The 24,245-nt window shown below is 42.0% G+C and overlaps 1 protein-coding gene across 2 annotated transcripts in view; it reads left to right on the forward strand.

Moving 5' to 3' along the window:
• Window positions 1-2,815: 2,815 nt before the first annotated feature.
• Window positions 2,816-24,245, forward strand: part of rgmb (repulsive guidance molecule BMP co-receptor b) — a 217,091-nt gene continuing 195,661 nt past the window's right edge. For both annotated transcript variants that reach the window (XM_078565802.1, XM_078565811.1), the window contains exon 1: window positions 2,816-3,004. The gene's annotated coding sequence lies outside the window, so the exon portion shown is untranslated. The remainder of the gene's footprint in view (window positions 3,005-24,245) is intronic.

Raw genomic sequence — 24,245 nt, forward strand, 5'->3', positions numbered from 1 at the left:
CAGCGTCCAAGGGGCGCTGGTGGGCTGCAGTCTTCTTGCCTTTCAGGGCCGTGTCTTCTTTGCTGCAGTCCTGGGCTGGGAGCACTGAGTGCAGCTGTACTTTAAATGTGGTGCCTGGCGTGATGAAGCAGCGAGGTGACGATGTGGCAGGTGAATCAGAGCCCACTTGCCATCAAAAGGCCGTGTTTCTCACAAATGCATAATTAATGCCGCGGGTTTGGGACAATACGACGCAAAAAGCTGCCATTGCGGCCGGCAAGTAAGACGTTGTTTACCTGCCCGCTAACGCACTTAGTGCAAACCTGGTACAATTCCAGCCATGATTTCATGTACTTTGGTTTATTTTCCTCCAATACATGCCCAAGCTTGTTGGGTTTACCTGCAAGTTAATTTACAAAGCCTGTATAACAATTTAAAAAGATGTAGAGTTAGGAATTGCAGAATGGCTTGGAGGGCTGAATGGCTTATACCTGTTCCTGTTTATTTTCACATGTCATCAGCTTATTGACAAGGTTTTTCTTAAAAGTATCATATTTTTGGATGTTGCTTCAGCATTTCTAAAGCTGTTGATGAGCCTTTTCTCCTTGCCCAGGCAGACATGCTTTACATCTGTTTTTATTTCAGATTTCCAGCATCCACAGTGTTTTGCTATTTCTTTACATCTCTATGTCATTTATCATTATTCTGTGCAACTAATAATAAAACAAATATAAATACAGATTGTAGTTCTAGACACTGTTTTTGTGAAGGCAGCCAATAGTAACCTCTCCACTAAACTGGAATTTCACATTAACAAGTTTAATTCTAGATATTTAGAAGGCAAAGCTTGACCCAGAAATCAGACCTTTCGGAAAAAGATTAGTTATAATTGGATTCAGAACCTGTATCTCCATACCAACTAGGTGTTGTGAATCGTATTTAATGAGTAAACATATAGCTGCAAGGCCAAGACCTTGCTTATTTTTCTGAAAATTAATTTGCATGATATAAAAACGGAAATTACTGGAAATACTCAGAAGGTCATGGTTGTGTTCCTCAAGCTTCTGTTGAGCTTCATTGGAGCAGTGTAGGAGGTCAAGGTCTGAGTAGCAGTGGGGTGGAAAATTAAAATGGCAATCAACTGGAAGCTCAGGATCATGTTTGCGAACTGAAGTACGGCATTCAGCAAAGCGTCACCCAACATGGCTTCCCTAATGTAAAGGAGACCAAATTGTGAGCAGTAAATACAGTACATTAAATTGAAAGAAGTACAAGTAAATTGCTGTGAGGAACACAGGAACAGGAGTAGGTCATTTAGCATCTTTCAGGGGGTGCTCCGATGTGCATAGGGCACCCCCGAATGATATGCCTCCACCTTCCTTCTCACCTTTTCAACAAAATTATTTGAAAAACAGCCTTCTGAATCTTGCCCGCCTGCCTATGCTTTATATTGTGTAATATTCAAGTTAATTGGCTTGTTAACAGGTTTAATTGCCCATTAATTGTTTTTAAAAAATAGAGTACGGGCTGCCGATTTCAGCACCATCCGCCTTATTATGGGGTCCGCGTAAAAATCTATCAATCTCAGTTTTAAAATTAACAATTGATGATCTAGTATCAATTGCTTTTTGGGGAAGAGTTTCCTAGTTTCAGTGCTGAACTATCTGGCTGTAATTTTTCGACAATGATCACCATTTCTAGATTCCCCAACGAGAGCAAATAGTATCTTGCAATCTACTCTGGCTGGGATTTTCCGGCCCCACCTAGGTGGGACCTGCCGCAGGGGATGTGGCAGGCCAGCTTTTGGCTGGACCAGAAGATCCCGGTGGCAGACGGGGCCGGAAAATCCAGGCCTCTATCTGTTCCCCTTAATATCATGAAAACTTTGATGAAATCAATAAGACCATAAGATGTAGGAGCAGAAGTAAGCCATTTGGTCCATTAAGTCTGCACCACCATGCAATGAGATCATGGCTGATCTGATAATCCTCAATTTCACTTTGCTGCCTTTTCCCCATAACCCTTGATTCCCTTACTGATTAAAAATCTGTCTCAGCCTTGAATATACTTAATGACCCAGCCTCTACAGCCTTCTGCGGTAAAGAGTTCCACAGATTCACTATCCTCTGAGAGAAGAAATTCCTCATCTTTGTCTTAAATGGGCAACCCCTTACTGCCCTCTGGTCCTAGACTCTCCCACAAGGGGAAACAACCTCTCAGCATCTACCCTGTCAAGCCCCCTAGGAATCCTATAACCTTCGAAACACCTGGGAATTCAACATTAATTCATTTGTTCTCTCTACATAGCTTAACCCTTGGTGTCCAGGTATCATTCTAGTAAATCAGTGTTGCACTTGCTTGAAGCCCAATATATTTAGTGGTGAAAAGTGGTTTTCAGGCTGGAGGAAATAATGCAGTGCGGTTCCCCAGGGGTCAGTAATGACCTAGACATGGGTGTTCGTGATACCAGTTCTGATGAAAGGTGCAGAACTGCAATGTTAACTCTGTTGCACTCTTCAGGTGCTGCCTGACCCACTGAGTGTTTTTTGTAAATTCAGATTTCCAGAAAAATGTGTTTCTACACTAATTTGCATGACGTTTGACGAAAAGCATTTTTGTGTTTACGGTTCACTGAGCGACATCAAAATATTGTGAATTTCACTCCTCCAATGCAACCCACTTTAGCAATGCAAAGAGGATTGTGGCACTGTGGCAGCTGTCTGGTGCAGTGTGGGAGTTGTAGTCCAGTTGGGATGAGCAGTGGAGGCGGCACCCGGTTCTCTAAAAATATATAAAACTACAACTCCCAGAGTGCAACGCCCTTGCGCTGGCCTATTGAGTGATTGCAACATGGCTGCGCCCTTGATGCTGCAGAGGAGGAGCTGAGGCTTCAGAATCAGAAATGGAGCTGCAGGATTCCCGAAGTTAGAGTGGAAAAGAGAAACGCGAGGAATGCAGATTTCTTTGGGAGCTGGTGTTCCTGGGCCTGAGTTATGAACGTTTCTGACCTCCAATGTGGTGATGAGTGAGTAGGATTTCATTCAGTTCGACTGTGTACTTTGCAGCTGATTTACAACTTGTTCCCTAACTGATGCACAAAAAATGGTTTAAAAATGTGACTAAACCCTCCTCGATCAGTGTCACTGAGATTATTCGCTACGTATCGGAGCTGAAAGGTGATGAATGGGGGGAGGGGAGGCTTCTTTCAAAGCGATGCTTGGAACGACAGAGGCTCTCGAGCTGCGGGGATTTGTTTTGGTAAATGGTGTAAGTTCCGAGCACCCAGTCCCGGGTGCGCAGTGAGTTCCGTGTCGGCACTTCTGTTGTGTCCCTGACATGACGGGGGACAAATGGACGACAGGGGCAAATCCGGTGCTGAAGTGAAGTCAGCGAGCGGACAACATCACTACTGACCTTTGTGATGTCACCAAATTAGTGAGCCAGTGGGAGATCACTCATTGGTGTGATGTCACTGGGTTGGTGATCCAATGGGAGATCACTCACTGGTATGATGTCACTGAGCTGGTGAGCTATTGAGGGAATCACTCATTGGTGTGATGTCGCTGGGCTGGTGAACCAATGGAAGATCACTTCCTGGCCTGATGTCACTGAGATGGTGAGCCAGTGGAAGATCACTCCCTGGTCTGATGTCACTGAGCTGGTGAGCTATTGAGGGAATCACTCATTGGTGTGATGTCGCTGGGTTGGTGAGCCAATGGAAGATCACTTCCTGGCCTGATGTCACTGAGATGGTGAGCCAGTGGAAGATCACTCCCTGGTCTGATGTCACTGAGATGGTGAGCCAGTGGAAGATCACTTCCTGGCCTGATGTCACTGAGATGGTGAGCCAGTGGAAGATCACTCCCTGGTGTGATGTCACTGAGCTGGTGAGCTGTTGAGGGAATCACTCATTGGTGTGATGTCGCTGGGTTGGTGAGCCAATGGAAGATCACTTCCTGGCCTGATGTCACTGAGATGGTGAGCCAGTGGAAGATCACTCCCCGGTCTGATGTCACTGAGATGGTGAGCCAGTGGAAGATCACTCCCTGGTCTGATGTCACTGAGATGGTGAGCCAGTGGAAGATCACTCCCTGGTCTGATGTCACTGAGATGGTGAGCCAGTGGAAGATCACTCCCTGGTCTGATGTCACTGAGATGGTGAGCCAGTGGAAGATCACTCCCTGGTCTGATGTCACTGAGATGGTGAGCCAGTGGAAGATCACTCCCCGGTCTGATGTCACTGAGATGGTGAGCCAGTGGAAGATCACTCCCTGGTCTGATGTCACTGAGATGGTGAGCCAGTGGAAGATCACTCCCTGGTCTGATGTCACTGAGATGGTGAGCCAGTGGAAGATCACTTCCTGGTCTGATGTCACTGAGATGGTGAGCCAGTGGAAGATCACTCCCTGGTCTGATGTCACTGAGATGGTGAGCCAGTGGAAGATCACTCCCTGGTCTGATGTCACCAAGTGTAATTCCCCTTATTTCATTGTGCCTCCTATTTCCTAAATGTTTTCATTTTAGAGTGAATTAGAGAGGATGAACAGACTGCACTTCTTCTCTCCTAAAGCGGGAACATTGAGGGGTAGCCTATTAGAGGCCTTTAAGATTATGATCGAGTAGATACAGTATGTTTCCACTTGTAGGGAAGAGCAAAATTAGAGGCTATCAATATAAGATAATCACCAAGAAATCAAATAGGGAATTCAAAATAAACTTCTTCACCCAGAGAGTGGTGAGAATGTAGAATTCGCTGCCACAGAAAGCAGTTGGGGTGAATAGCATAGAGGTATATTTAAGGGAAAATTAGAAAAGCTTATGAGGAGGAAGATAGTAGAGGGTTAGGCTGATAACTATATCAGGAAGGATGGGAAGAGTCAAGTGTAACATAAATACCGACATGGTCTGGTTGGACCATATGGTCTATTTCTGTGTCAAATGTTTAATATAAAATTAGATCTATACAAGATATCATTCTGTTATAAAAAAAATGCTGGAAACATTCAGCAGGTCCAGGCAACATCTGGATGAAGAAACAGAGTTAAAATTTCAGGTCATTGAGGTGGCACAACCCTAAACCCTAAAATGTTATGGTAGTCTGGATTGGTACTGAGAGGGGAAATAAGGAGCATTGTAGATTGGGCCTGCTGACCTCTGCTTCTGATTAAAACAAAAAACTACTGCGGATGCTGGAAATCCTGCTGAAGGGTCGTGAGGATTCGAAATGTCAACTCTTTTCTTCTCCGCCGATGCTGCCAGACCTGCTGAGTTTTTCCAGGTAATTCTGTTTTGGTCTGCTTCTGATTCTCTTCTGCTTTCCTATTGAGCAATTCTCTCTGCTGTGAGCTGGGTATCGAGAGATTTTACCACACTATAGGAGCACCATGCGATGTGCGATACAGTTGTTTGGTTTGAAGTTTGGTTCACTATTTCCTCGCACAATGAACCGCCTATCTCTGATGTGTCACCCTAGGGAGGTGCCTTGTGGCTGATCTTTTGCTGGAGGATTGGGGCGGTTCCTCCGAGCTCTTCATCTTCTTTAACGCTAGAGTTTGTTTCAGGGTTGCAGCATGTGAGCTAAGACTTATGGCTGGCCCAGTGAAGTTGGAATTCAGCTGTTGTTAGTAGTCTGAAGATTAATAAACAAGATCACAGTGATTTTGTTTCCTGGAGCACCTTTTACTGATAGTAGTTTTTTATTTTAATCAAGCTCATTTATGAGAGAGAGCTCCTTCTTCCTCACCTAGTCTCTTGATGTGGCCATTAGCATTCACTGTAAGCTTTTCAAAATTTCAAAAAAACTGCAAGGATAAAAAGGCAAAATGATGTGAATAATAGTCACAATTTTATTTAAAAGGATAATAGTGATTTTTTAAAAATTCATTCATGGGTTGTGAGTACCAATGGCAAGGCCAGCATTTATTGTCCATTCCTAATTGCCTTTGAGAAGTTGGTGGTGAGCCACCTTCTTGCACTGCTGCAGTCCCTGTGGTGTAGGTCCACCCACCGTGCTGTTATGGGGGGAGTTTCAGGATTTTTAACCCAGCAACAGTGATATAGTTCCAAGTTAGGATGATGTGTAGCTTGGAGGGGAAGTTGCAGGTGTTGGTGTCCCCATGTGTCTTCTGCCCTTGTTCTTCCAGGTGGTAAAGTTCATGGGTTTGGAAGGTGCTGTTGAAGGAGCTTTGATGAGTTGCTGTAGTACATCTTGTAGATGGTACTTACTGCTGTCACTGTGTACTGCTGCTAGAAGGTGTTTAAGATGGTGGATGGGGTGCCAATCAGGCGGCATGCTTTGTCTTGGATGGTATCGAGCTTCTTGAGTGTTGTTGGAGCTCTGTTCATCAAGGCAAGTGAAGAGCATTCCATTACACTGCTGAATCGTGCCTTGTAGATTGTGGACATGCTTTTGGGAGGCAGGAGGTGAGTTACTTACTACGGAATTTGTAGCCTCTTGCTTGCCCTTGCAGCCACTGTATTTATATGGTTGGTCCAGTTAGGTTTTGGTCAATAGTAAACCCCCAGGATGTTGATGGTGGAAAATTCAGTGATGGTAATACTGTTGAATGTCATGGGGTGATGGTTTAATTCTCTCTTGTTGGAGATGGTCATTGCCTAACACTTGTTCAGTGTGAATGTTACTTGCCACTTAACAGCCAAAGGGCAAATGTTATCCAGGTCTTGCTGCATGCGGGCACAGATTTCTTCGGTATCTGAGGAGTTGTGAATGATACTGAACACTGCAATCATTAGTGAGCATCTCCACTTCTGACCTTACATTGGAGGGAAGGCCAGTGATTAAGCAGCTGAAAACATTTGGGCCTAAGGCATGACCCTGAGGAACCCTGCAGCAATTTTACAACAACAGCTTGGCTTGATACAGTTAACCAAAAATCTGACCTGCTAAGTATAAGACTTTCAAGGTCAACACGGTATAACCCTGAATCGTGCTATATAGTAATGCTGCACGCAAACTTAATGGTTCTTTTTCAAAACAAAATCTGGCTTGGAGTTTAACTGAATATCAGCAGCTAAATCTATCTGTGCCTCAACCAAGGCACCTATTTAGCCATCTATCTTAGGTTTCAGGATCTGATTTAGGCAATATTACAGTAACGTATTACAATAAATTAATATGTATAATTGCAATTTTGTAGTAAAACTTTGCATTTATATATTTTGTTCCCAACATTTTAAGCAGAAATGATGGGTTAATATGAGTTTTTTAATCTGACAAAAGAAGACAGTGTCAGGATTGAAGCTTTGATCTATTTGCTAGAACAGATTTCAATCATAGTGTTATGATCCCAGCTGATGTTACTACTGGACAAGTCAGATCCCAGGGTGGAACCCGATTTGCTGGATCCTAACTTTTATTTTTTGCTTGGAAACGTGGCTACTGAACAGTCACAGGAGTCAGCTGATGAACTTTTAACAAAAGAATAAAATATTTATTAAACAAGAAAAAGTTAACTATACTACAATATCCCTTCACCCACAACTATATCTTTACAGATTATATACAGATTTGTAAGGGTAACACAAGTTTCAAAAGCTATCTTATATTCTAATGTTCAAAGTAAGTACGCAGCCCATGTAAATCTATGGCACCCTGTGGTCAGACACACTATACTCCGAAACCAAGTGGCAGATGTCACCTCAAACAGATGCTATGGATCCCTCATCAACTCCCCCAGATGCTTGTCACACCTTGAGCCACTGGACTCGTGTCTTTCACACAAGGGTTTCCAGTCTCCACTCTTGAAGAACATGTTTTGGAATCTTCTCCCAAACAATGTTTTCTCACAGATACCTTCCACAAGTGTCCACCTCCAGGGTTTCGAACTCTCCTTTCCTTTGTTCTTCTCCCATGGATTGTCACGTGCAGTCAAGCTTCATTCCATGCACTCTCTCAGACTCAGCCATGCCAACAGAGCACCACTGCTTCACATGCCCATAGTAGAGAGTTACAGACCTTTGGCTGTCTCCTTGGATCTTCTGGTTTCTCACAAGCCTGTTTTACTTTAAGTCTGCATCCTGCAGCTTTCTCCCTTCAAGCTTGGAGCCTCCGTCTCTGCTCTTTACTTTTACTTCCACTTAACAGGACCTTTTCCAGATTTCTGTTCTTTGACTTAACTGTCCTCTTGGGTCCTTCCCTGTCCCACTCCCTAGGCGGAACTTTATGCCAGTAGGATTTTATGGTCCCGCCGAAGTCAATGGACTTTTGAACGCCCTGCCGCCGCCGAAACGGGGCCGTAAAATTCTGCCCCCTGGTTTTGGGGACTTTCTTCTTTAGTTTTTGGAATCTGCTTCTGCAGTTCCCTCTCCAGTGCCCAGATTCTCCTGACACCTGGCTTCAACTGAACTCAAACTGCTTTCAGTTTCTCTATATCTCTGTGTGGGCCTCCTGTTGCTAGGCAACAGCCCAGTTTTTCTATTTTGTGCTTGTTTTAACCCCCCTTCAAAAGTGATAAAACCTAATTAAAATGCAGGCATCTTTTAAAGTGAAAAACTAAAACTCAAGTTCCCCCCCTTTCTTAACACACAAATACAGAAATACAAATTAAATTTAAATTTAAGGCTAAACTCATTCCTAACACCCACAAATACAAATATAACTGGCTCAAAACTATCTCTCTTTCCTAACAATAGGAACAATTTAACCTTTTTCCCTCAGTAGTTGATTAAGCAGCTAATGTGAAAGTAGAAAATGCTGGAAATACACAGCAAGTTCAACATCAAGTAATGATGGTAGATTTCCTTCCGCATCTCAAGGCCTGTATATGTTTGGCTTAAATGGGCAGCTCTATAGTTAGCTGGTGTAAGAAATGGAAAAATTGCCAGTGATGCAGGAGGTGTGCTCATTAGACATTGGTGTTAAGGCTTATTTTGGAGCAGAGGGCGTTTTACTTTTCATGTACTCGTGCACAGCCTAGTCAAGTATAGTGCAATGCTGTCATTGTGCCCACAAAGGAGAAAATATTGTACCTCTTAGTGCTGAGATCTTTTCCTTTGTCTCGTCTTAGAAAGTGGACAGAAATATTGAAGAGCACTACATGTAGCGGTCACTGAAATGATGAACCCTGCCACTTATTGTTAGGTTTACAATACTAAGGTGGCTGTTTAATTGTACGTGGGTGAGAACTTGGAGTTTCCAAGTCATTGTAGTGAAAATGTGATATATTTTCAGAAATATTGATTGACTCGACCTCACTAGCAATTTGAAACTCATCAAATGTGCGGTTTTGAAGGCTGCTGTAATGCATTCAGCAGCAAGTGCACAAAGCTGCTTCATTCCCTTGTTGAGAGCAATTCCTTTGCATTATGAACAGTACTTATTAAAACTGAATTGACCTCCTCCAGATTTGTACTCATGGGGAGGCAAGAGTGAATTGAAACCCATACAATAGCAGCAGCTTTTACCAGGCCCACGCATTTCAATTTTGCTGCTAGATTTAAAAAAAAATTAAAACATCTGATTAATCTTCAACAAAAAGTGCCAGCCTTTTGTGTTGCTTCCTCAAGGAATATTAAGATGCAGATTACTTTTAGAAAGAGGAGTTTTAAGGTGTTGATCATTTTGATATTCCAGTCAGATTTCCTGTAACAATATATTGATGTCAAACTATCAGAAAAGGTGTTTTAATGTTATTTTCCATATAAACCTTCAGATACGAACAAGGTGTTAATTCGGAAAAGCATTTCCTTCCGTTTACTAACATACAATTGGTACCACAATGCAAGAGGAGGGTTGAAAAGCAGTTGAGACTATATAAATCTTTTTGAAAATTTTGGACAGAATTTAATGTAGATGATGGGGGTCTTGCCAACTGGCTGGAGAACTGGCGAGAGCCCTGCCTGGTGGGCCTTCCCCAAGATCAAGGACAAGGGAGTGAATGCCCAGCCTGCCAAGAGCTTGCCTGCACTTCATTGCTCGGCAGCGCCACTAGGGAGGCAGAGGCTGCTGCCGGTAAAGTGTCCAACCGAGGCCCAAGATCACTGAGGGACCCGGATCACAGGTGAGTGATGATGGGAGGGGGATCGTGGGGGACGGGAAAGGGTGGTTGGCAGCAAGGGCAGGGGGTGACTCTCAGAGGCTCCCCCTTTTCAATGTCATGTCTGTTGATCAGGAACTGAGTGCCTTTGAACGAGGGATTCCCCCTTTCCCATTCCAGCAAGCCCACAAGCGACCCCGATAGGATTTGCTTTTCAGGCTCCCTGCATGGTGAGTCCTCTGCCCGCCATTGGGTGATTACCAGTGGCGATGGGATGAGGTCCTTAGGTAAGCATTAATTGCCTACTTAAGGGCCTCAGTTGGCAGTGAGACAGGAAGGCCATCCACGGGCCTTCCCGCCATGGACTTAATCGGGATAGAGGTTGGGAGGTGGCACCCTCCCGCCCAATTAACTGCTCCCTTCCACCAACCTGCCACTAGGAAGGGCACTCTAAATTTGTGAGAGTCTATTTTTTTTAGTCATTCTGAGGATGTGTCCATTGCTGGCAAGGCTGACTTTATTGCCTTTCAGCAGGTGATGATGGACTTATATTTTGAACTGATATGCAGTCCATGTGGTGAAGAAGGTCCCACGATGCTGGTAAGTATAAAGCTTCAGGATTTTGACCCAGCCTAACCCCTGTTGAAGGTGTCTTTGCTGGAGGGGAGTGATTGGGGTGGAGCGTGACGATGGGAGTTGGGGGGTAGAGGCAGACAGTATTTTTTTACTATGAAAGCAGAGAAGCAGGAGTGCTCAACTGAACATTTGGTGAGATTGCCACCACCCGACCAACCACTCCCCATCCCAGCTCTCCCCTTAACCTTTTCCAATCCTCCTTTTACAAATTACCGCTGCCACTGAAATGAGCGGTTCTGTTTTCATGACCTGCAATATGCGAGTTACCTGTGGGGGCACTACAAGTGTCAGCAGCTTGTGAACAAAACCCTAATGCATAATTTCATGCCGATCTTAGGCCTTCTGTTTTGGGTACATGGTACCTCCACAGCACTGAGTTTAGGGCCAGTAGAATGCTATCTCTAGCACTGTAGAATTGACAAAATGCTGGGGTGCGGATGTAACAAAGAGAGAAGGCAGGTTTAAATGAATGGAGATCACTACTTTTCTTCAATAATTTAGTGGTTATGTTGCTAATTATGGATCAAATTGTTGTAACTGCTCGGAGTTTGCACCTTTCTCTAGTGGCAGGTGAACCACAAGTCATCTCAGCGTTTGTCCCAATTTCAACATTTACATAATGGTGCAAGGTATTCCTTTTTACACCAAATGGTCACTTGTGTTTTTAATTGTTTTGTTGGGAGACATGTGGACAAAATATTGCAATTTATTGCAAAGATTCCAAGATTTTCCACTGCAGATCTATCATTAATTTGTTTTTAACTAGTAGAACAAGAGACTTTGGTCTGATAACAAATGGTAAAACTGACTCCAGTTCAAAAAATTTAGGTTTAAATTCAAAATGAACATTGGACGATCTACTTGGCTGGCTTTGTTAACTCTTGGGACAATTAACAGCTATAACATGCTTTACTTTGAGGCAGGGAAACCACTGGGAAATTTTTTCCCTGTTCTGGAAATATTTATCTTGTTGAAATAATAAGGTGCCACACTTCTACTGTGTTATTTCCCTTTCCCAACAACCGTGAAGGCAATTAGGGATAGGCAACAGAAACTGACCTTGCCAGTGATGCTCACATCTCACGAAAGAATAAAAAAATCTCATCGGTCCACCCAGCAATAATACCTTTCAACAATCCCAGTTGGGCACTTCACATTCTTGTGGTGCACCTCTCAGTCTAATCTGTGGTTAGACCCAGTGATTTGCCACAGCATGAGACCCCCTAATAAATACCTATATGACTGACCCTATATGGTGTGATGCTTAATAATTTCTCTCTGAGCTGCCAAACCTGGCACCAACCCAGGATGGATGTTTTAGCAGATCGTTGCCTTTCATATAAGATGTTTTTATTTGCATAAAATAAATAAGTGTCCTGGTCAACGTTTCTCCTTCAAGTAATGCCACTAGGGGGAAAAAAAGTTTATAATATAAACAGAAAGTGCTGGAAAAATTCAGCAGGTCTGGCAGCTTCTGAGGGGAGAGAACAGAGTTAAGGTTTCGAGTCCAATATGACTTCTTCGGAACTGGAAGAAAAGTTTAACTGGTCATTCACCTCTTTGTTGTTTGTTTTACACTGCTAGTGCTAAATAGTTATCATGTTTGCTGACTTAATAGTGGTTATTTCACTTCAGTGGTGTTTAGAATTATAAAGTGTCGCAGAACTGGAGCAGTCCATTCGGCCCATCAAGTTTGCACTGATATTTTTCTCCACATAAGCCGCTGGATCTTTCAAGTTTGGCATTTGGGGTAGCAATTTTTAATAACCACACCATTTGATGGGGAATCTCATGCTGTGACAGATCACTAACCTTAAATCATAGATTGGAAAGAGAATTGCACCACCAAGAGCACGAACTAGCTAATTGGGCGTGTTGAGAGACAGTAGCACTGTAATGCTGGCAAAAGTGCCAGGGCATGTCGGGAACTCGGTCTTTGTTTAAGTTGAGTTGTTACTTATTTTTATGATCATTGTGAAAGGATAACCACAATTTTTGAACTTGTGCCCATTTTACCATTGGCTCTCTTGCCACACAAGGCCTGTTTTTAGGCATAGTTATCTGAAGTTGTCCCATCTGTTTGGCTGGAATTGAGGATTTACATGTGAGGGAAATTCTGAACTGACAGTACAGCTAATCTTACCAGCAGGTATACTGCTGAGAATTGGTGCTTGCCTCTCCTTTGAATATGGTGATAATATAGCTTAACATTCTTTTTTGCATGATTTGTGGAAATTTTAACTGTGATTTACTCACAACTTCCCTATTGTTTCCAGGCAAGTTTCCTGTGATAAATCACCTGACCTTCAGTGATGGTTTGTCACAGCTTCTGCTCTCTGATTGTGGGTAGTCACTTTCTATCATCCCATGCGGCACCTTCCCTGGTGATATCCACAGTAACTTGACCTAAACTAAAATGACAGCATTTCCAGAAGACCTCCCACCACCATTTCCTGCCCCTGCTGTGATAGTCATGTACTGTTCTACCATCTGGGCAACAAATTTCAGTCTGAAAAATTTAAAAGGCTACAAATAGTTTAAAAACAGCTTTAAAAAGTATGGAGTAAATTGACTATTCAGTGCAAGCTGGTATGAAGGCAATAAACGTTGAACTCGCAGGATGACCTTTGCAGGCTCTGAGTAAGGTCACTTGTGGGTTGTGAGGTCGGGTCACTTGTTGAATATTTATGGACTTTAATGAGTTTCCACTGTGCCACTGCAGTGTTACCACGCTTTCATTACTGCTGGTGGATCTTGCACAGGCTGCTTGTGTTCCACTTGAAAGCTTTTGTAGTTGAACACATTGGTAGCATAAGATGTTTGCTTGAACTGCGCAGAGCTTACTGTCACATTATGCCATGTACAGAAAAGGACTCGCTGAACTGAAACAACTTACTCTAAGGAAAGAGCTAACCAAATGTAACTGCTGTCTTAATCATGACCACATACCCAGTGTTATTCCTATTCAAAATATCAAGTGGTATGTCATATTTCCAGTGTTGAAAATTTACTAGTTTGTGTACCTGATTGAGTGTTTATGCATTGGCCAATAAGAAGTATCAAAAAAGAATCTGTATGGTCAATATGTAATCTTGTGATACTGCTGCACTTCATTAGGCATCAGGGTGACTGGCAGGTGATGCTCGCATATTTGAATATATTTCCAAATCCTTCATGGGCTAACTATAGATATTAGTAACCATGGTAACACCACATGCACAAGCTCCCATTATCTAGGCAGCATCTGTAAGGCATTTTGTGTCTGTGGGTAATGATTCCGCTTCCAAATTTTATTTTTAAAATAATGACCGAGCTGCTATATCCTGAGCATGTGCAATGTCTTTCCTGTGCTCCTTGTACAAATGCAACCAGATGCAGACTAAAGCTATTTTCCTATGTTGATCAACAGCACCCATTCTTCTCCACCTTCTACAATGGTGGCATTAAAGAGAAAGAACGGAAGAACTTGCATTTATCATTATTATGCCTCAAAGGGCTTTATATCTAATGAAGCTATGTTGTAAAAATATTAACCAACAGGTGTTTCAACATTACATTATACTGCAATATGATAAATATTGTTGTAGTCGTTCAAAATTATGCACCAAGACAGTGCATGCAAAGCGTGTCACAGAGTAATCAAGCCATGTTACTTTTGTGATTCTTCTTCCAGGAGTTCCATTCAAAGCAGAGAGAATGAATATTGATGTGTCAATTTTAAATAGTAGGAAGAAATTAACGGATTTATTTCTTTGGCACAATGTGTTCAGGCCTGTTCAGAAAGACTTTAAAGATTTAACTAAGGCAGGAGTTATGCTTAATTTTGTATTCGGCTGTTGTCATACAAATCTTTAAAGAGCTCGCTGATATTCAGCTCTTATTTCAATAGACCTATTGAAGAAAGTGTTCATATTCTGCGTTGCTCTTTATCACTGTGAGCGTGTCTTGAACAATCAAGACATTGTTGTAATTTGAGGACATGGATGAAACTGTCATCTGCTCATTCACTTTCCTTCTTTGTTGGGAGAATGGACATCAGATGCAAGAAAGAAAAAACAAAGTTTGAAATATCCACAATAAAAAGCAGCCCAACACTCAAGTAGCACAGCATTTAGAAAAATAGAGCCTTTCAGAGAGGCACCGGAAAATTTCTAACTGCTTACAATATTTGTATACATTCTGAATTTAGAACTTTAATGTTTACGTTTGCCAGAGAATGCCAACGGAAGGCATCAGATGAGTTGATGGACAAGTCAAATCAAAAAACACTATGTTAAATCAGGCACTCCGAGAACCTTAATCAGATTAGTTTAGAGCCTGACTTTACAAACTAAACCTTGAGTTGTGAGACAGCTGGAGCCTCATTGCCATTCGCTTGGACTTTGTTTTTTTTAAAAAGACATAGGAGAGAATTTCCTCTGCTGTAATTAGGACATTGAGTTCCCAGACACAGCAAAGAGGAAAAGGGTTTGGAGCCCCATTGCCCTTAATATTAACCCTTGATGATGGTCAGGGGAGGTCAGGAGTTTAAAGTGGAAAATTAGGGAATTTGTCTCCAACCCATTGCCATTTTATTCAGGGGCCAGTGTTCAAGGTGCCTTAGTGTCCTGCTGTGGAGAGATGGATTCTCGTTGACATATGTAAATCAGATACAGCTTCAGGAACAAAAACAGAAAATGCTGGAGAAACTCAGCAGGTCGAGCAGCATCTGTGGAAAGAGAGAAAAACAGAGTTAATATTTTGAGTCCGTATGACCCTTCTTCAGAGCTCATACAGACTCGAAACATTAACTCTATTTTTCCCTCTCCACAGGGCGCTGTCAGACCTGCTGAGTTTTTCCAGCATTTTCTGTTTTTGTTTCAGATTTCCAGCATCCACAGTATTTTGCTTTGAACAGAGCTTCAGGAGCCTGATTTAAAATTGACTGACGTTGTGCGGGTTTCCTGAAGTTTCCTGGAAGTGAAATGGAGGCAGGAGTTGTGCCTTCTATAGCAATGCTAGGAGGAGGAAGCAAGCTGCCCCTGGCGCCCCTTTGGAAACCTTTGGCCTTGCCCACCCAAGGCCTGATATCTTATCTCTTTGTCCTGTTGTCCTCTCTTGTTTCTGTGTCACCATCATGGTCAACCTACACCTCCAATTGCCAGGGACCATCCCCAAGTAACCCTGGTTGCAGACCCCTCCTACTGGTTTACCACACAGCCGCTGGAATGCGGCTGCTCAGCAGGAAATGGAAGAAAGAAATGATAATGAGGTGTTGCTGTTAAATTCAGCAGGAGATCTGTGTTCTAAGCCATTCCAGATTCTATGGCCTTTCTTGTCCCTCCCTCACACTCTCCTCGCCTCTCAGTAAATAACAGAGTCATTCTGTCAGATTCCTACCTTCATTACAGACCTAAAATTTGATGATTTTTGTCCCTTCTGAATTAAGCATAACTGAGCCTACAGTAGGTTGAAGGCCCAGTGTTGGAAATAAAATGAAACAGGAGGGGCTACTTCCATTTTATCTTCTCTGTCCACTCATGGGATGTCCAACAAAAGCACCTGGAATAAGCAAGAGTGGGGTCTTTGCTGGGTCCTTCTTGGGATCAGGATGGGGCAGGGTTGGAGACAGGGCTGGGAGCAACCCAGAGATAGAAAGTAGCTGCAGATATGCCTCCTTTTTCTTCTCAGCTTTATTTTTTTCCAAAAAAAAACCTTCTTTATAAAATTTGTAAAACTACATTACTTAACTGTTCAAATTTGATATATAAAGTACAATACAGATCAGTCATTACAGGTTATAATGACCATATAAGTTAATGGGAAACATTCTCTGGTACGTACAGCTCAAGGGGTTCTACACAGGTTCCAGTCCCTCCGGTGTACTATCACTGGAGAACTGTAAACAGTAGCCTTTTCTCCATTGGGCCTTTGCGGCGGCTACCCCAAGCTTTAGTGTGTCCTTCAGTGGGTAATCCTGGACCTTGGAATATATCAGCTTGCAACACTCAATTATCAACAGTTCTTTGTACTGGAAGATCAGCAAGTTTTGGGCAGACCAACGAGCATCTTTTACCAAGTTGATAGTCTGCCTGTAACTGATGTTGTCGTGTGTCCCTGGGAACAGCCTATAGAGCACAGAGCCCCACGTTACTGATTTGCTCAGGATGAACCTCCACAACAACCATTACGCCTTTTTCCAGACCTGCTTTGCAAAGGCACATTCCAGAAGGTTGAGGGTCTCTTCCCCACTACAGCTGCATTGAGGGCAGCATGCAAAGAGCGTGAGACTCTGGGAGAGGAGGAAGGATGTGACTGGGAGAGCCCTTCTCACCACCACCCATGCTCTTGGTGGTTGTTTGAAAGTTCTGGCAATGTGGCTTTCTACCAAATGACTTTGACAGTCTGCTCAGGGAACGATTCAAAAGGTTCCTCCATCTTTTTCTCATGCAGGGCCTCAAAGGCATTACATGCAGAAAGCTGTCTGATGGACTTTTTTTTAAAATTCATTCATGGGATGTGGGTGTCGCTAACCCATCCCTAATTGCCCTTGTTCAGAGGGCATTTAAGAGTCAACCACATTGCTGTGGGTCTGGAGTCACATGTAGGTCAGACCAGGTAAGTACTACAGATTTCCTTCCCTAAAGGACATTAGTGAACCAGATGGGTTTTTATGACAATGGTTTCAAGGTCATTGTTAGACTTTTAATTCCAGATTTTTACAGGATTCAAATTTCATCATCTGCCGTGGTGGGATTCAAACCTGGGTCCCCAGAGCTTTACCCTGGGCCTCTGGAATACTAGTCGGTGACAATACCACTACACCATCACCTCCCAACTTGTGATCAAAGGTGTTTTTCTGCACAAGCTTTTCCATGAGGGACAGGTGGTACTGCATGACCCAAATGAATGGAGCTTTCTGCGGCAGCATGGCCAGACCCTTCCTTTGTAAGTCTGGGGACAAACAGAATCTCAGCATCTTAGTGTTTGCACACTGAGAGTCATGCACCGCTTGATGCAGCCACGCACAAAAGCAGCCATCAGGGTCAAGATGAGGTCGGATATACTTATTGACTCCTTTCTCCCCCCCCCCCCCCCCCCCCCCGCCACCCAAAACCAACCTTAATCTAGAGATTTACACGTTGAGTTCCTGTGGACACCATCCATTTTCTGTCTCCAGTTAAATTGGAAGATGACTCGAGTGTCTGCCATGGTGCAGGCATGGGGTATGAGACATACCTGTGCCACATAGAGCAGCAATGAGAGTGTCTCACACCTGATGACCAGGTCCTTGCCTGCAGTGGAGCAGGAACATTGCTCCCACATGCCTAGTCTGTGGGCATGGCCATACACTCCTTCTGGTTTTTTTATTTATACCCAGCCTGTTTGAACTGTATCCCTAGCATCTTCAAGTAGCCTGACCTGATGGCGAAGTGAGCAAAGGATCAGTTGGCCCACTTCCCAAAGAATATGTTTTCACTCTTACCGCAATTTATTTTGGCCAGTTTGAATTAGTCGCAGATGTTCATCAGCCTACGCAAAACAATGGATCACAGCAGGAGCCCATAGGCTCCAAGGTTGGCAGCCAGGTGCACTCCTTTTGTTCCACGCTGTAAGATTTTGATAATACTAATTTTGGGGTTTTAAGTTAGTCCGAAGTAACATTTATGGATTTTATCTTAACCACCTTTTAAACAGTTTAGTTTGAATTTCTGCTAGTGAGACAATTTACAGTTGAGGCAGCTGTTTGCGAAGAACTGGTGTTGATGGATTTTAATATTTTAAATGAATTGTATTTGTTTTAATTACACTCTATGCAATTGAGGGTTTCTTTATAAGCTTTGAAGAAATAACCTAAAAGGTTGAGTTCAGCAGCTTGAACTTAGTATGACACCTTATCTTTAAGCAAAACCATCTATTATTAGATTTAATTGATTAACCAAATCTGTAAGGCAGAACATCTTCATTAGAGGAAAACATTCTTTTTCTGACATTATGGTAGGAAGTGTTATTAACATTTGTTCTTAATGGCTTTCATATCCATGGAACTTGGGTTAAAATATGTTGATGTAAATGTTTACGATAGGTTGTGTTATTGTTAAGAGGATGTAACATTGTTTGTACAACTGATCTGTATCTACAAGGATGTGCCATTTGTCCACAATGGAATGTACCTCCAGAGGCCCAGGAAATAAGGGATGGACATTTGTCTTCAATCTGCATGACTCTAGTTATAGAGGTAGGGTGACGACCCTCACCCTAATCCAATGAAAGAGGGTAATTTGGACTTTTTCCAAATAAGGAATGAGGAACAGTCAGAAGTAGGGATAAAAGTTGGGAAATCAAAGTCTTCGTTGGCAACGTTTTACCATGGCTTCTGTGGTATGACTCTTCTGAGACACATTTCAACATAACTTCGCATCAGAGACAGAAGAAAGGCATAGTCTGTGCTGGCAGCAGCCAAGGAATCCTAGGTCCTTAAGGGATAAGAACCTTTCATGTTGTCTTCACTGTTTTTTGTTAAATATATGTAACATCTTGCTTAATAAATTCTGCTTGATTCATAAATACTAGTCATCTCTAGCTTGTTAGGCACAACTGAGGTCCCCATTTGTAGAAATTAAGAAATTGGAACTTAGATATTTTAAGTAAAAGGGTTTTTATCTCAACCCCTGAAATTTACAACATCTTCACCCCACCCCAACATCCCCAATATAAGGCCCTGTGATGATAATGACCCAGGCATTTTTTTCCTCTGGTACACTGTGTAAGTCTAGCAGAGAAGAGAGAGGATATTGTCTGTCCACAAGCATGACCCAGACCTCCTTGTCGCTTGCCATTTCAACACTCCACCCTGCTCTCATGCCCACATGTCCGTTCTTGGCCTGCTGCAATGTTCCAGTGAAGCTCAGCACAAACTGGGGGAACAGCACCTCATCTTCCGACTAGGCAATTTACAGCCTTCCGGACTGAATATTGAGTTCAACAATTTTAGATCATGAACTCTCTCCTCCATCCCCACCCATTTTCCCATCCCCCTTTTTTCCAATAATTTATATAGATTTTTCTTTTCCCACCTATTTCCATTATTTTTAAATGTATTTCCATCCATTGTTTTATCTCTACCTTTTAGCCTTCTTCGATTCCTTCACCCCACCCCACCCCCACTAGGGCTATCTGTACCTTGCTTGTCCTGCTTTCTACCCTTAATGTCACCTATTAGCACATTCCTTAGATAATATCACCAGCTTCAACACCTCTTTGTTCCTTTTGTCTATGACATCTTTTGGCTATCTCCACCTATCACTGGCCCTCTATCCAGCTCCACTTGTCCCACCCCCCCCCCCCCCTTAAATCAGCTTATATTTCACCTCTTTTCTATTTTTCCTTAATTCTGTTGAAGAGTCATACGGACATAAAACGTTAACTGTTCCTCTCCACAGATGCTGTCAGACCTGCTGAGTTTTTCCAGGTATTTTTATTTTTGTTTTGGATTTCCAGCATCTGCAGTTTTTTTCTTTTATATAAGAGAGAGGATATATTTGACCAGAAAAGGACTAGTGCCTCTTTGAATTTTTCTTCATACTTTCTTGATAGCAATTATGCAGATTAGGTTAGTGGTTAAATTTAGTGAATTAATGAATGTAGTGGGTCTTAGTTGTTCAATTACAAAATTAGTACAATGAAGGTAAATGACATTTGATTTTAATGCTTTCCTCTTGAGTCTACCTTGTAGCTGCAGGCTTTGAATCAGCTGGTGTTGCTGATTTTCATGCATAATACATTAAACCCATATGTCCATTTGTGGTGGCAGGACTCCAGGGTAAGGATGATCCAATGCTGCTAACAGTGTGAGGGTGAGATAAGGGGGAAAAACAGAAGAGAAGAAACAATTTGGACATTATTGGACAGCAAGGAAAGCTGTAGAAAACATGGGGCGTCAGCGAAGCTTTGCCCAGTGTGAAAGCTGCTTTCTGTTTTCCTTTTTGGTTATTTGTTCACATGAGGAAGAAGTTCCCTTTCCATCACAGACAATCCCTTTTTTTGGGTTGCCTGTTCCACTTGAAACCTTGTGGAAGCCCAATTGTGCTTTCCATTACCATGGATTGTTTGAAATGTTAAACAAAAGCTATAATAGCATGCAGTGCCAGTGGTGAGGATTATCGTGCTGTCTAGGCTCTGCTACTAGGTTTTGTGTTTGCTGACTTTTTAGGATGATCTTGGATTTTTTTTAACTTAGGTGAACCTTGCAAACTGGAGTAATGTAATTCACATCCAAAATCGTATCACTTTACTGAAAATGTATCTCCACAGGAGAAACAATTAAGAGCAGATTCTATGTTATGTTGTCATTTATAACCGATTTCTTCTACTTGGATCTTGGCTTCTAACAGAGGACTCCTGAGTTATAGTAATCTTTCAACAATTCTGATCTATGCGTGGCTGTTGCTTGTCTTTCCTTAGCCATTAGATATCTTTGTACTTTTTATTTGAATAAAAAAGGAACGAGCATCTAACAATCTTGAAATACAAACTCAGCAGGCACATTCAGTAACGCGAGTTCTTAAATCTTAACCAAAAGATTTATTTGTGTTTTGGTTGACAAAGCAGCTGCCAGAGAAGAAACAACTCCAGCAAGGACAAATACCTCATGGAATTTAACTGGGGACTAGAGGGAGATGACTGCCCATTTTTTGTTTGTGGCAGTTTTATTATTATCTATTCTCTGATGTTTTGAGGATGAAACGCTGCATTAGAGAAATTCCAACATACGTTTTTTGCGAAGAGAGTAGGTGATAGGACTAATGAGGAAGAGGATAAAACTGGGGATCTCTGCTTCAAATGACCTTTTTTGCCAGCTGGTCTCAGAGGAAGATTGATGACAGCCATGGGATGCTCACAGTCTGTAAAGGACTAAGCATTACAAAGCTAAGAAATCAAAATAGAATTTTGGCAACTCAGTTTTAATTTTTTTAAAATTTGTTTTATTGAAGTTGAAACAAAGGCTTATTAGAAAACGATAGGGATCATGCAATATAAGATTAAGATGCTTAATTAAAATTAGCTACAAATTGAAAACAAGGTAAAATGATCAGAAATAAAAGACATTATCTAGTTGGTGTTGCCCTCATGAAGCTGAAGCATTTATCATTCACTCAGACACCAAGTGCAGGTGCATTAATGTGGTATAACTCCTTTTAAATGACGCTTTGTTAAAAAATTAAAATGTCGTCATTATTATGCAATTAACATATCTTCTACTGGGATGCTTTGTATGGAAGTCATTTGCAAGCATTTTCTGGAATTTGGGGTCCTGAAGCGAATTTTCCATCTGTGGAGCACTTGAAACAGACCGATGAGACCATTCCATGACTTTAACAAGAGAGGCAGCTGTGAAAGCAAACCTTTGCAGTGGAGGTCACTCGGATAAGTTGATGTTTTAAATGTCTGAAGCTACAGACATGATCACTTTGTTTTCTTTTTTGCTTTGTTTTTTTCTTTTAAAGGAAATAAGTAGAGAGCAGCAAGCTTCTTACCCGACAAAATAATTTTCCATTCCCAGCTGACCCAGCATTGTAACACAATACAATTTGTTTTACATCTAAAGATGCTGACCCAGTGTAGTCAAGTGCTAAGTTATATAGCTGACTTTTCCATAGTTTTACTTGGATGCCTACCAGAAATACAGACATAAGAGGTTGTAATTGAAAAATGTATTTATAAAGATGCAATTTTATACTTGGGGTAACCTGATAGCTCAGAACTGTTCAGAAGATCATGTGTTTATCCAGATAGCTGATTACTAATGGCGTCATGTTTGCAATTAGTAAGAACCGGGATACACTACAAAATCATGTAGTTAATCTTTATCACGTGTATATTGCACTGATATATTAATTAGTTGTATGTGTAGTAATGCTATTTATCCATATAAAAATGTATTTTTAATTAAAATCATTCCAGCAGCTAGTTACACCATACTCTCAGACCTGACATAACACTGCAAGATGATGTGTGTACTGTATTTTAAATACAGCATTGTTTCAGTGTATGTACAATGTTGCAACAAACGGAAGGGATTAAGTGCCTGACCAAATGCCTTAGACACATCTGCAATAATCATTATGTCGGATCAGCTTGTAGAACTCTGACCATTAAGCTGGAAGTTTTTGGATTCAAGGATTTGAAAATATGGATGTGTTAAAATTCTATTTAAATGTTATCATTTGGGGGCAGATGGGGCAAAGAATTGTTAAAATACCCCGTAAATTGCAGGTTAGTTGTAGCTTTGAAACTTCTCCTAGTTTAGTTTGAAAATTAATATTTATTTGAAATCTTTATTTCTGATCAGGTGGCTAAACAGTCTTCAGGAGTAGGCCATTGAATCCCTGGATTTTCTTCTGCCATTCTGGCTGATCTGTACCCCAACTCCATTCAGTCATCTATGATCCATATTACTGATGCCCTCATCTACTAAAAAATATATTAGGGGAAATATTTGTTCATTGTACCGCGCAGACTGCGTTGATCCCACAGGAGCAGGCCAGCGTTCTTCAATGTTATCAACAAGGAATGGTGTGCAGTTGGCAGGCAATGCTGCTGGTTGCTACTTGAAGCAGAGCTACGGGAGCAAATTTACACCCCCCCCCCCCCCCCCCACCCCATTGATCTCAGTCTTGAAAATTTGAATTGTCCTGGCATCCGCAACCTATTGGGAAGGGAGTTCCAGATTCCCACTACCCTTCGTGTGAAGGCTTCATTGTTTTGCTCTTGAAGGCTTAGAACTTATTTTAAGTTTGTGCCCATTGCTCTGGACTTCCCTGCAAGAGCAAAATGCTTCTCTGGATCTCTCCTGTGTTGTACCCCCTCCAAATTCAATAAATCCTTTCTAAGTTGCAAAGTGCCCAAAACTGAAGGCTGTACTACAGATGGAGCCTGACTAAGACTCTGTACAACTGAATATAACCCATTCCTTTTTGTATTTCAGCCTCCTTCATATAATCCCATTAGCCTCGTTAATTATATTTTGTACCTGTGCACACTAGCTTTTATGGTTTAACATTGTAAGATTTAAGAAATAGGAGCAGGAGTAGGCCATTCAGCCCTTCGAGCCTGCTCTGCCATTTAGTGAGACCATGGCTGATTTTCTACTTCAACACTATTTTCCTACACAATCCTCATATCCTTTGATGTTTTTAGTATGTAGAAATCTATCAATCTCAGTCTTGAACATAACTTAATGACTGAACCTCCATCCTCTGAAGAAACTCCTCATCTTGTTCTAAATGACTTGCCCCTTATTCTGAGATTGTGCCCCCTGGTCCTAAACACCCCAGTTGACAGGCAATGCCACTGGCTGCTACGTCACATATCCTTCCTGCATCTGCCCTGTCGAGCCCTGTAAGAGATTTTTATGTTTGAATGAGATCACCTCTCATTCTTCTAAACTTCAGGGAATAATGGCCCGGTCTATTTAATCGTTCCTCATAGGACAATCCCTCCAACTCGAGAATTAGTTTAGTGAACCTTTGTTGCACTCCCTCTAGGGCAGGTATATCTTTCCTTAAGTAAAGAGACCAAAACTGCACACAATACTCCGGGTGCAGTCTCACCAAGGCTTTATATAATTGTAATAAAAACAGAAAATGCTGGAAA

The sequence above is a fragment of the Cetorhinus maximus genome, chromosome 2 (assembly GCF_964194155.1).
Source record: "Cetorhinus maximus chromosome 2, sCetMax3.hap1.1, whole genome shotgun sequence".
Taxonomy (NCBI): domain Eukaryota; kingdom Metazoa; phylum Chordata; class Chondrichthyes; order Lamniformes; family Cetorhinidae; genus Cetorhinus; species Cetorhinus maximus.